Source organism: Camelus bactrianus, chromosome 3 (genome assembly GCF_048773025.1).
Source record: "Camelus bactrianus isolate YW-2024 breed Bactrian camel chromosome 3, ASM4877302v1, whole genome shotgun sequence".
Taxonomy (NCBI): Eukaryota; Metazoa; Chordata; class Mammalia; order Artiodactyla; family Camelidae; genus Camelus; species Camelus bactrianus.
Genome location: NC_133541.1, coordinates 495,998 through 507,868, shown reverse-complemented (window position 1 = coordinate 507,868; position 11,871 = coordinate 495,998). Strand labels below are relative to the sequence as shown.

Here is an 11,871-nt window from a genome sequence, read left to right as displayed (position 1 = left end):
AGTCAAACCTAGGAAGCTGCTTCTGACAAGTGAATTAGCTTATTGAAAATCTGATATAGATCCTTGGCATTAATTTTCAAGTTTTTACAGTTTTCTTGGATTTCTTCTATCTAGGAAAACAACATGCTCTTTTAAGATGACTATACTCTGATTATAGTCTCTCCTTTATGGATTCCATACTAAATTGTAAGCATAGGTATATTTTACCATTTACAAAAGTGCCTGATTGGGAAGTATAATACAATGATTTTGTAAATTGAATTACTCTAAAATTTCAAGGATTTATTTTTAATTCAATTATGATTAATTTTCATTTGTCACTGGCTCTTAATGCTTTATTTTAAAGTGTCTTTCATAGGCCCCCTTCTTTCATCTTCTTCCCTTAAGCTCTCTGTCCAGTAACTCTAAGTTCTTACATGTTCATGGTAGGCTTGTGTGTTTTTTTTAAAGGCAGGTGCACCAAAAAGCACTTTCCTGTGACTATCCTCTGTTTTGTTCATCATTTATGAGTCCAAATTTTATAGAATTGATTTGAAGAATGTCATATCTTTCTTATCATTGTGTCTGGTTTTTAAAATGCTTTCCTTCTGACTCATTTCTGCATACTTTAAAATAATAATATGAATCAAATAAGTATGGGAATAAAATCACAGTTACTTGTATCACATTTGATTCCATGTATATTGCAAAGTCTTATTATTATGTTGGTGTTATGAACATGCATTTCATAATACACTTATTTACATGAATCAGATCTTATTCATTAAGGTCATTTACTTTTAGAAATATGTAATTTCTTGTGAATACATGTATATAGAAATACATGTGTCTTTTTATAATTTATGCAGCTTAGAATACAGATAAAATAAATCCAAGATACAAGATAATATGCCTTACATTAATTTAAATTCATGTGAGTTAAAAGACAATTTGAATATTGTTTCCCATTTTCTACTAGCTTCTTGATCATATTCAGCAGCACATTTACCTTTACATATATTTAAGGAATCTTTTTTATTTCTACTGTAGCTCTGTCATAATGGAAACTCTGCAGCAGAATCAGCTGTCATCTATCCCGTGTGGCCAAGTGCAGAGGTGAGAATTCTCATTTGTGGGATGACCACTCACAGCTTTAAATGTTTTTACTGTAACTGCTCTTATAAGGTAGCAAGCTAGAGAGAGAGAGAGAGAGAAACAGAGAGAAGAAAAGAGTTCTCTCTGCATATTCCCATGTGTGTGATGGCATTAGTCTTCTTCTGCTGTATTTTTCTAGAATGTGTGTGCGTGTGTGCATGTATGTGTGAGAGAGAAATGTCTTGTCTTTGTCCAAATAGCCACTCTTCTCTCCCTCTAGTTTTTTCTCTATCCTCCCCTCCTTTCTTTTTCTTTTTCATCAATATCTTCTCTTTCAGAAAATTCTTGATAAATAAAATTTCCAACTTCCTCACTTTTAATATGGTAAAGTTACTTGGATCCCCAACGTCAAGGGATCTCATACTTTAATGTCTGTAAGGATTGCCAGGGACACCTTTTAAAAGTACAGATTTCCAGGCCTTACTTTGAGCAGTTCTCTTCCAGTAGATCCAGGGTGAGGCTGAGCATCTCTGAGCCTTCCCCCTTCATATTATGGTGCAGGGGATCAGGGGCAGCTTTCCTCTGGGTCTCCGTGCTGTTGCTATGAAAAGTGGCTACAGCATCACTAATATTTTTCTTTCTTGTTTTAATTGCATTAATATTATCAAGCAGTTAATAGCATTTTCTTAAAATTATGGTCAAAGGCATAGGCATTTGATTTATAATGGTATCTGCAAACCACTCTTTTACTGAATTAATTTGTTTTGCTTGTATTTCCACAATTGTAAATGCCGTGAGTTAAGTGACTGCTTTGCTTCAACTACAGGAGAATGTGAAAACACTCCAGGAGAGAGAGGTTGCATATATCAATGCAGACTCATACACAGAAGGTAAATTTTATTTCAGATTGTCATTAAATAGTATACCAGTATTTAAGTCTGTCAACTCCAACTCATAAACTAGGATTATCCTCTTTCTATGAGATGCCTCAATAATACCTCCATTTCTCCATTTTACCAGAGAGAACATTATTATGATTCAAATGAATCAATATGATTCATAACTAAGCTATTGATCCTAATTTCTTTAGTATATTTACCATTGGCCTATCTTGGATTACTACTTAAAACTTTAGTACTTTTGACATTCTTCCTGTGGAGCTATTTTTAAAAGTTGGGCTAAAGTATTTCATACAGAAATAGTTCCTGTATGTATTGGAACAACTCTGAAATAAGCACCCACTACAGACTTTCTTTTGATCCTGACATGTGGCATGTGCATCTGTAGGCTTTCATCGTGTTATGGTTATTTCTAGGTAAGTGTCACAGGACACATGTTAGTTACTGACACGCTCTAGTCTAACGTCTTGATATTGAATTGAATGAATGAATAAAAACGTGAACATTATGGCCTTACCACTTCCTTTGCCAAAGACCCCTAGGTACTGCTGCCATAATGAGCAATGGCCCTTACTGTTACTGCAGGAGCTGCAGCCTTAGCAGCAGAGTCTGCCTCTGCAGTCTTCTATCCTGAGTGTGTGCTGCAGCCTCTCTGGCTCCTGAAGAGTTATTTCCACCTTGTGTTTTAGTTTTAGCCAGACTGTCTGTCTGTCTATTTATCTACCTACCTATCTATCTATTCTAAAATTTTATTTATTTGTTTTTACTGAAGTACATTTGATTTGTAATATTAGTTTCAGGTGTACAGTGAAGTTACACAGTTATATACATATACATATACATATACATACACATATACATTGTTTTTAGATTCTTTTCCATTATAGGTTATTATAAGATACTGAATATAATTCCCTGTGCTATACAGTAGGTCCTTGTTGTTTATCTGTTTCATATATAATAGTGTATATCTGTTAGTCCTGAACTCCTAACATCTCTATTCCCTTCCCCCTTTCCCCTTGGGTAACCATAGTTTCTTTTCTATGTCGTGAATGTATTTCTGGTTTGTAAATAAGTTCATTTGTATCTTTTTTTGTTTGTTTACATTCCACATATAAGTGATATAATTTGATATTTGCCTTTCTCTGTCTGACATACTTCACTGAATATGATAATCTGTAGGGTCCACCCTATTTTTAATTCTCCAGGAATGATGCCTTCAATTTGAAATCTGTTATATCTTGTTTATAATTAGAAAATAAAGTTAGAATTAAATACAGGTTTGAAGTCCATTTGGAGGTATTAAAATACTCTCTATTTTATTTTGCAGGCAATTATACTCTCAGAGTTGACTGTACACCCCTTCTTTTCCAGTTGGTATATAAACTGACAAAAGAGGTATGTAAGTAGATCTGTCATAATGTTTTTTGATGAGTGGATAAATCAATAACTTTTGTTTTCTAAATTACTAATATTTAAACTGGTGACAGACATAGCTGATTTGTATAAATAACAAATCAGAATGAGCTTTAATACACTACTTATGTGACATAACTATGAGAACAGTAGTGCTAGTCTCTGTTCTAATAATAGTTCCTAATAATTGTATACATTTGTTAAAATGTGCAGGGTCTATTGTCTCATGGGGCAGAGTCTCTTTGATATAACAGAAAGAATACTGAGCTGGGATGGGGAAGCCTTGGCTGTGAATATTGCCTTGGCTATTCATTCATTCATTCATTCATTCATTCATTCATTCAGCAAGTATTTATTGTGTGGTTACTATGTATCAGGTCCTATGAAATGAATTCTAGCAGCTACAGTGATAAAGCACAAGGTTTCTGAATCCAAATACTTTATAATCTAGAGAGGCCACAGACCTGTAAATGAGGACTCATACTTCACTTGAATATTGGATACTATATACAGTGGAGGACAGTTGTGGAAGAGAGAAGTTAAAACCCTGGGGTAGCTGGTGAGGTTGGAAAGCACTAGAAGGTGTTCACAGAAGGATTAGTGGTTAGGCTGTAAAATGGAAGGATGTGAAAGTGGGGAGAAGGTTTCTCCTCAGAAGACACAGGACCTAATAAAGACATGGATGTGTGAAAGAACATTTCCCGACCTCTGGGTAATGCAATATAACCTAAATGTAAGGTGTTGGTGAAAAAGCTGGCAAGAAACGGGGCCTGACCCATAGGCCTAAGTGTTCATAAATCTGGTGATGGAGAAATTAAAGAATCTTTAACAAGTTGTATATTATCATTTTTATTCATTAGAAAAATTACTCTGTATCAGTGCATTGAATAGGTTAAGCTGTAGTAAGTCTAAAAGCAAAATGGAAATAATTCCACATAATTATTTAGCGCACAGGAATTTATAAATACTAGTTATTGATGTAAAAAGTACTCTGAAAATGCTAATGCACTCTGAATCTCTAAAAATTATGTGATCTACTCATTGAGTATATGTGTGCTTCATTTAAATAACCCCCCATTATAGAATTTAACTGTAAAAATATTTCTTTCAAGTAGGTATCACTTAGATGACAGTGGGAAGTAGATGTCACATCTCTGTGGTCCTGTTTCCCAATCGCCCTTCATCTTGCCCTGTCCTTTTCACTGTTAGTGTCTTTAACATCTCATCCTCCCAAGTGAGCATCCTCCCATGCCCATCACAACTCCCACCATACTGGGAAGCTTAGGTCCTTGATCCTTTTATTGAAATGTCCCATAAAAACATCTTATCTAAAAGCACGCTGTAAAGACAGCCCTTGTTGGGGAATCCTTCTCAGGAGATACATTTACACTCTGTCCTACAGAGGAGGCTCCTGCCTTTATAGGAGGGGTAGTAAGAATTTTAGGGCCAAGAAGGAGAAGCTTAGGTCTATCCCCTTTGTACATTTATTTAATAAGTATTAAAAGTGTAAATGGTTACCATAGTGACAGGATAACTCAAACATAGATCCTGCTATTAGTGTGTTACCTGTGTAGCCAGGAGAGACTATGATCAGGAATTTTCAAATCCAAGATAGAGATTAAAATCACCAAAGTGAATACAGATAAAAGTGTGGGAAGCAAAAAATAAATATCTTAGTTTATTATTTTACATGTTGGAATTAAACAGCCTGCTTAATGGGAAATTGCAAGTTTTTTTCCCATTTTAAAGCCTCTTTTATGTTAATTTGAATTTAATTTTCATGCCACTTTATATACAGTATATTTGTCTTTCAGAGTTTTTGTTTTAGGTAGTTTTTTAACAGTTTAACTGGGAAATTAAAATGTATCTTTAGAACTTACATTATCAGGATGAACTAATTAATTGTCCAGAAGAGAAGAGTGAGATTTTATAATCTTGTTTGATTTGTTAGTGGAAGAATCAGACATCATTCATCTGGAGAAATGCTATTGGTTGCTGAGGGCTCAATCCTGAACTGGATGACTTGATTTAGAGACATTTGGCCCATTGGCTTCACCACCAATTTGTCCATCTCTGAGTGAAGGTGGGAATCCTATTTTCTACAAATGTTCTTTGCTAAAAACGTGAGCCTTGTTCCACCTTTGGAGCCTTGTGTAAGTCGGTTTACCTTTCTGCACCTGAATATTCTCATATATAAAATCGGTTTGACCAAGAAAATCATTATGAAACTGTGCTCCAGTGCGGTGCCTGAGCATCTGGTGCAAGGTCAGGGTGGTGGACACTGAATAGGCAAAGCTCTAGCTTCCACACATGACCCCACCTCTTCCTCAGCTGAGTAATGTCTATTGTATTTCTTTTATATAGAAGAAGGTTCCACTGCTGTATCCTTCCCCCACCCTTAAAAAATTAAGAAACCACTGGACTAGACCATCTCTAAGGTCCCCACTTAGCTCTAAACTGTTCACTACTATATATATATATATATAATTAAATGAGGTTTACAAGGAGTAGTTGTGGGTGATAATCACAAAAACTGTATTTGAAATCTGAAAGCTTGGGTTCTGCTTCTGATTCAGACCTTCTTAAAAAAAACTTCTTACTTTCAGCAAGTCATTTAACTACTTCTTAGCTTCAATTTTCTGCTCTTTGAGGGCACAGAATTAGATTCTTGAAATAGTCTGTATTCTTCAGGTTTCTTGTGTGTTTTAGAAATACTTGTTAGGGGAGCTAGAACAGACAGGGCTTCCACTTCAGCAGTGCAGTTATATTTTTACCTTTTTAGAATTAGAGATTGAGAAATCATTTCATTTGAAAACAAAATGATTCCATTTATTTTTTATGAAAAGTTTAAAATCCACAGGATTAGATTATAAATTGCCCTTTATTTCTGAAATTTAATATATTTATGTATACAGATTAAGTGGTACAATGAAGACTGCAGTACAGAATTTCTTTCTCTTATAATATAGTGTGTTAGTTTTCTTTGCTTCATGAAGGAGCTGTATGAAGCTTGTTAATAACAACACAGTATATCTTTGATAGAGTTCAACTTTTCTTCTTCTTTTTTCCTTTTTCTTCTTAGTCTTTCCAAATTAGGATAATTGTGGTCTCTGACTTTTTTCCAGTTACATTTTTAAAATATACTTTTATTTTTTACATTCTACAATCACTTTAGACTTTTGGAATTAATATAAGATAGAGACAGGTAGGCAGACAAAACCAAACACTAAATGATAGTATTTTCTTCTAGGAAGTTAAATTTTGGTTATAATTATGCCAGGGGGAAAATAAAAACTTCCTAAGACAGTGGAAACTACTGATAACTTTTAAAAACTAAGTCAGTTTATGCGAGTCATGCCTCCTTTCATAAGCATGTCATTAACAGGAAGTTTGTTGGCTGTGATTTATTCTGTGTTCCTATTTTACAGGTTTATTTAACGCTTTTGGTGAAAATCATGACAGCCACATAGATTTTAAGGAGATATCCTGTGGGTTATCAGCTTGTTGCAGAGGACCTCTGGCTGAAAGACAGAAATGTAAGTGTGTTAAACATCACAAAATTTGGAAGCTATACAGAGAAAAAAATTAGCATCCATTCATGTAAAAAATCATCTGATTAAAGCTTGAATTTTCATCCCTTTGGCAAATAGCAATCTCTTGCTGAGGTTTTACTGAGGTCAGTGTAAAGGTTCAATCATCTGTTCTTTTTTACTGTGGAGTAATTTAAGATCTTTGTTATTAATAATGGTTGATTTTCCAGATGAATGTACAATTCATGGTAAATGAACTACATCATTCATGATGTGTTTGAAAATGTTAAGCATATAGAAAATATTTTCTGGTAGTCTATATAGAAAATTTGTCTTGCTTAACTTGAATTCCAACTTATTTTCTAGCACTGTGTATATTGATATTTTATTACCAAAATTAAATTTATGATAAAACAATTTTATTAAATACTAAATTTATCTTTTAAACCTAGCTAAAATATTATAGCGTAATTTATAAGCATATTACATTAATAAATCTTAACCATATTTGGTTAGGAAAATGCAGCAGTTTACATTTAATTGGAACCTAATTCTTATATATTCACTAGGGTCATTATCTCTGCATATTTCTAAAATACAGCTTCACAAATACTGCGTATTTTGGGTATGATACTTATTAGTTCAATATTCTTTAGTAATGTTGTACTGTGATGTACTCAGTTAATTTAATAGCATAATTAATACATAATTATTACACACACGGGTGTGTGAAGTAGATAATTATTTAATCTTAAAAATTTAGATTTCTTTTATCTTCCCTGATAGTATACCATTACTCTAACCTGGCTTTGTGATAGATTATTTGTTCACATTAAAGTTCTGGTATTAAAGAGGCTGAAGTCTTTGTTTCTCAATTGAGGTTAATTATTGTCTTAAATTTTTTTAATTTATTTTTTGCCAGTGGACTAGTGGAAGTTAACCAACTAGACTAACTAGCAACTTTGCTGATATTGATGTTAATTAGCAAAGTGCTGATATTTCAGATTTTTAGCTTGTTGTATATAAACTTCATTGAAGATTTGAAATTGTTCTTAGGCAAAAATATTGGGTGCACATTAATTATATTGGAGAGGCAAAATCTTTATAAAGTCATCTCTCATTATCTGCTGAGGATTGGTTCTGAGACCCCCTCAGATACCAAATCCATGGATGCTCAAGTCCTTATGTAAAATGGCATAGTATTTGCATATAACCTATGAACATCATCCTGTATACTTTAAATCATCTCTAGGTTACTTGTAATACCTAATATAATGTAATTATTTGTAAATACAATGTAAATGATATGTAAATAGTTGTCAGTGCATAGCAAATTCAAGTTTTGCTTTTGAGAACTTTCTGGGAAAGTTATATATATATATTTTATATATATGTATACATATTTTTTTGATCTATTGTTTATACCTGTGAATGCAGAACCAATGGATACAGGGGGCTTACTGTACCAGCTTTTTGTTGATTCTTAATGTAGATGGAATATTTTCAGCATTGTAAGAATCAACTCTGAAGTGATCAGTTTTAAATATTAGAAATTAATTTAAAAGGTTGAATTACCTTCTCAAAATCTGTGAGATATTGTATAGTAACTTGGCCCTTTTTCAGTTTGCAAGAAATTTAACTTCAGATTTAGGTGAAGGATAGAGTTCTCTAAGCTGGCTAATGATATAAGGAGAGAGACTTGTGAAGTGTACAGGAATTCCTACAAGTTCAAAGGACTTTAAGGACACAGTGTCCTCCAAATAAGAACTTAGTCCAGAATGTAGTTGTTTGAGGAACTAAGTAATTTTACTAGGGCAGCTTGTAATAAAATATATTATACTTCAGAATATGAAAGTAATTTCTCTCCATAAGAGTTTCTTTTCTTTAGTTTGCTTCAAGGTATTTGATGTTGACGGTGACGGAGTTCTTTCTAGGGTTGAACTGAGAGACACGTGGTTGCACATTTAGAGGTCTGGAAGGACAACTGCACCGATGATATCCTGGTAAAGTCTGATTGCATACATCTTCTTGCATGTAAACTTCCAACAGGAACATAGAGTGAAGAATTTTTTAAAAGAGGTTGAGAAAAAGATTTCTTACTACTTCTAGGTTCTATATTATGCTACTCAAAATATTCATAGCCAAAGATGCAAAATTGGGAAGAGAATTTGCCTTAGAAAATTTAATAAACTGAATGTATTATGTAAAAAAAATTGAAACCACTGGAAAATTGTCATAAATTTTTAAGGTAAACAAGCAATCTATTTCTGTAATTAAAAAAAAAAAAAAAAAAAGAAAAACCTTGACCGAAAATACTTTATACTTCAGCTACTGGCTAATAAAAATGATACCTTCTCCTTCCTAACTACTGATTTGGGTTTCTGGTTTTAAAGGAATTACACGTGGATGTATCCAACATTGTAGAAGACACATAGAATGCGCATGATACCACAAAGTTGAGTCTAGCAGAGACTAATTTATTCTTTTCTAAAAATACATTATATTCTGAATTGCTATACATACCTTACGTATACATACTTGAATCTCTTCTACATCATCCCTGCTAAATGCTTATTTGGACCTGTCGTTACAATACCTCCAAGTTGTCCCTAAGGAAAGCCCATTCCACCTTTAAACAACTCCATTAAGTGTTATTTACATAAAAAAATTATATTTTATAAGCTAGGCATTTTATAAAAATTAAGTAGAGACAGCTCTTGCCATCTGTAGTTTATAATCTTTACTTCTCCCATTTTAATACATTATGGTAAGACAAAACTTATATTGAGCAAAAGAAGCCACAGAATAAAAGAACACATTGTACAATTCAATTTATATGAAGTTCTAGAACAGAGACAGAACTAATGTTAATAAGTGTTACAATAGTGATTTTGGAGATGGGTGATTTAACTGGGAAGGACCATAGGATATCTGGGATGATGGAAATTATTTTTTATCTCAATCTGGGTGGTGTATATTGTTTAAAAAAAATTTTTTTTTCAATAATATTGGTGAGGGTCTGTCCTAAGTTCTTTAATAGCAGCCAGAATAATTGTATAATAGCAGAAACGAGCATGTACTTTACAAAGAATAAAGCCTTGAATTTTTTTAGTTTCACAACATTTATTAAAGATATTATAATAGGTTTGCCTTAATGTCTATGTATCCCTGTGAAACTGAAGATAATCCATATATGTGAGACACATATGAGCTAATTTGACCCTTTCTATTCAAATGTTGACATGTACCAAGTAGCAGATGGTAGGATGTAGACCATAGTGGTCTTATACAGGCTTAGAAAAATAAGTAACATTTTTTTTAATCACAAATCCAGAAGAAATCATCATAGTCTTATTAACTGACACTCAATAGAAATAAATAATAGAAATGAATTTTTCAGGGCTTGATCTTTGGCAATTCAGATAACCATCTTCATTTACTTTTCTGCCCAAAACTAAGGTAGCCATTTCTATTTGGTATATATGAAAACCGAAACATAGGAAAGTTTCTTTTAGGAAATACCTTATGTAGAGATACAATTTCCATCGCCTTTTTTCTGGGTGTTTGATAAGTATGGAGGTTATCATTGCTGTCTATTTTTGTGTAAGACCGAGTTTCTTCTTATGACTGTACTTTTGAACATTAAAAAAAAGATCATTTAGCTGCTCCATCTCTGTGTAACCATAATAATGAAATGGTAAAAATTTAGAATAGAATTTGGACCTTTCAACCAAACCTATTACCCATATTCACTGGTGACTAGACTGTGACAATATTACCCATTATTTTGTACCATTACATTGGTATTAATATACTTTAATGGAAGTTGCATCATGAAAGCCAATAAGTACCATCACAGTGCTTTAAAATCTTTTCTTATAATAAATGGTATTATATATTGAATGAATACATGAATATCATTAATAAATAATATTAAGTATCATTAAATAATAAATCATTAAATAATAAAAATATAATTAAGTAATAAAAGCTAAGAACATTATTATTCATCTAGGACTGTTAAGGTGATTGTTCAAAAGATGAAGTAAGAGGCATTTGGTTATATTTTTGCCTCCCAAGAAATATTGTCTACTGTATATAAATGTAATTTTTGGTACACTTTGACACGAAAAAAAAAATACTGCTTTACTCAACTTGTGAAAGTAATGTTAAATTTTATTTTGAGGGAATGTTAATATAGATACTCATTTATTATATATATTTAGTTCTTTTAAATCTCTTAAGAAGTCTAATAATGCCAGATGTTTTAAAGAAGATCTTAGAAAATTGTTAGGGTCAAAGGGCATAATCCAGAGAGTTTGGAAAAATGCTTTCAAAGTTAGTAAATAATCCTTTTTCTCTACCCAGAACCTTTTGTGGGTTCTGTTAGTAAACTTCACCTTGAACCAGAAGATACTGTGAGTTATTTCCCAGGTCTTACTGGAGGAAGATTTTTGGTGATAAATTGCCCACGTTATGACTCACTACTTCAGAGTTTGGTTATTTATGAACTTATTTTTGCTGGCCTACTTTTAGATGAACACATAGCATCTACACTAAATCATTAGTTTTCTTTCAGGCAAATGACCATTGCAAGTTTAATAAAAGAGTTTATTCAAATAATATAAGAAAATGAAGATTTAAGATGTTCTTAAATATTGTTTCTCTTTCAGAATGGCCATCTTAACTCAAGAAGAATATCAGATCTGGAGTGTGAAAAATGTTCTTGCCAATGAGTTTTTGAATCTACTTTTCCAGGTATGTTTAAGGTAAATGACAGACACCGAGGGCAGTGGTACCAGTAGTTCTACATCTTTTCCATTATGTAGTAGTTAGATAACTAGACTACAAAACCATATATTGTCAAAAGAACTGCATTAACCTGTACACCACCTGCAGATGGTAAGTTAGAGCGTGAGTGCTTTTCAGAGTCACAATGTGCATGATAGGAA

The 11,871-nt window shown here is 32.7% G+C and overlaps 1 long non-coding RNA gene across 1 annotated transcript; it reads left to right on the top strand.

Moving 5' to 3' along the window:
• The first annotated feature begins 1,368 nt into the window (after positions 1-1,368).
• Positions 1,369-11,423, top strand: LOC141575653 (uncharacterized). Its single transcript, XR_012503339.1, has 5 exons — positions 1,369-1,964; positions 3,304-3,371; positions 5,341-5,472; positions 6,818-6,925; positions 8,808-11,423. It is a non-coding gene; the product is annotated as an uncharacterized LOC141575653 (long non-coding RNA).
• The last annotated feature ends 448 nt before the right edge of the window (positions 11,424-11,871 follow it).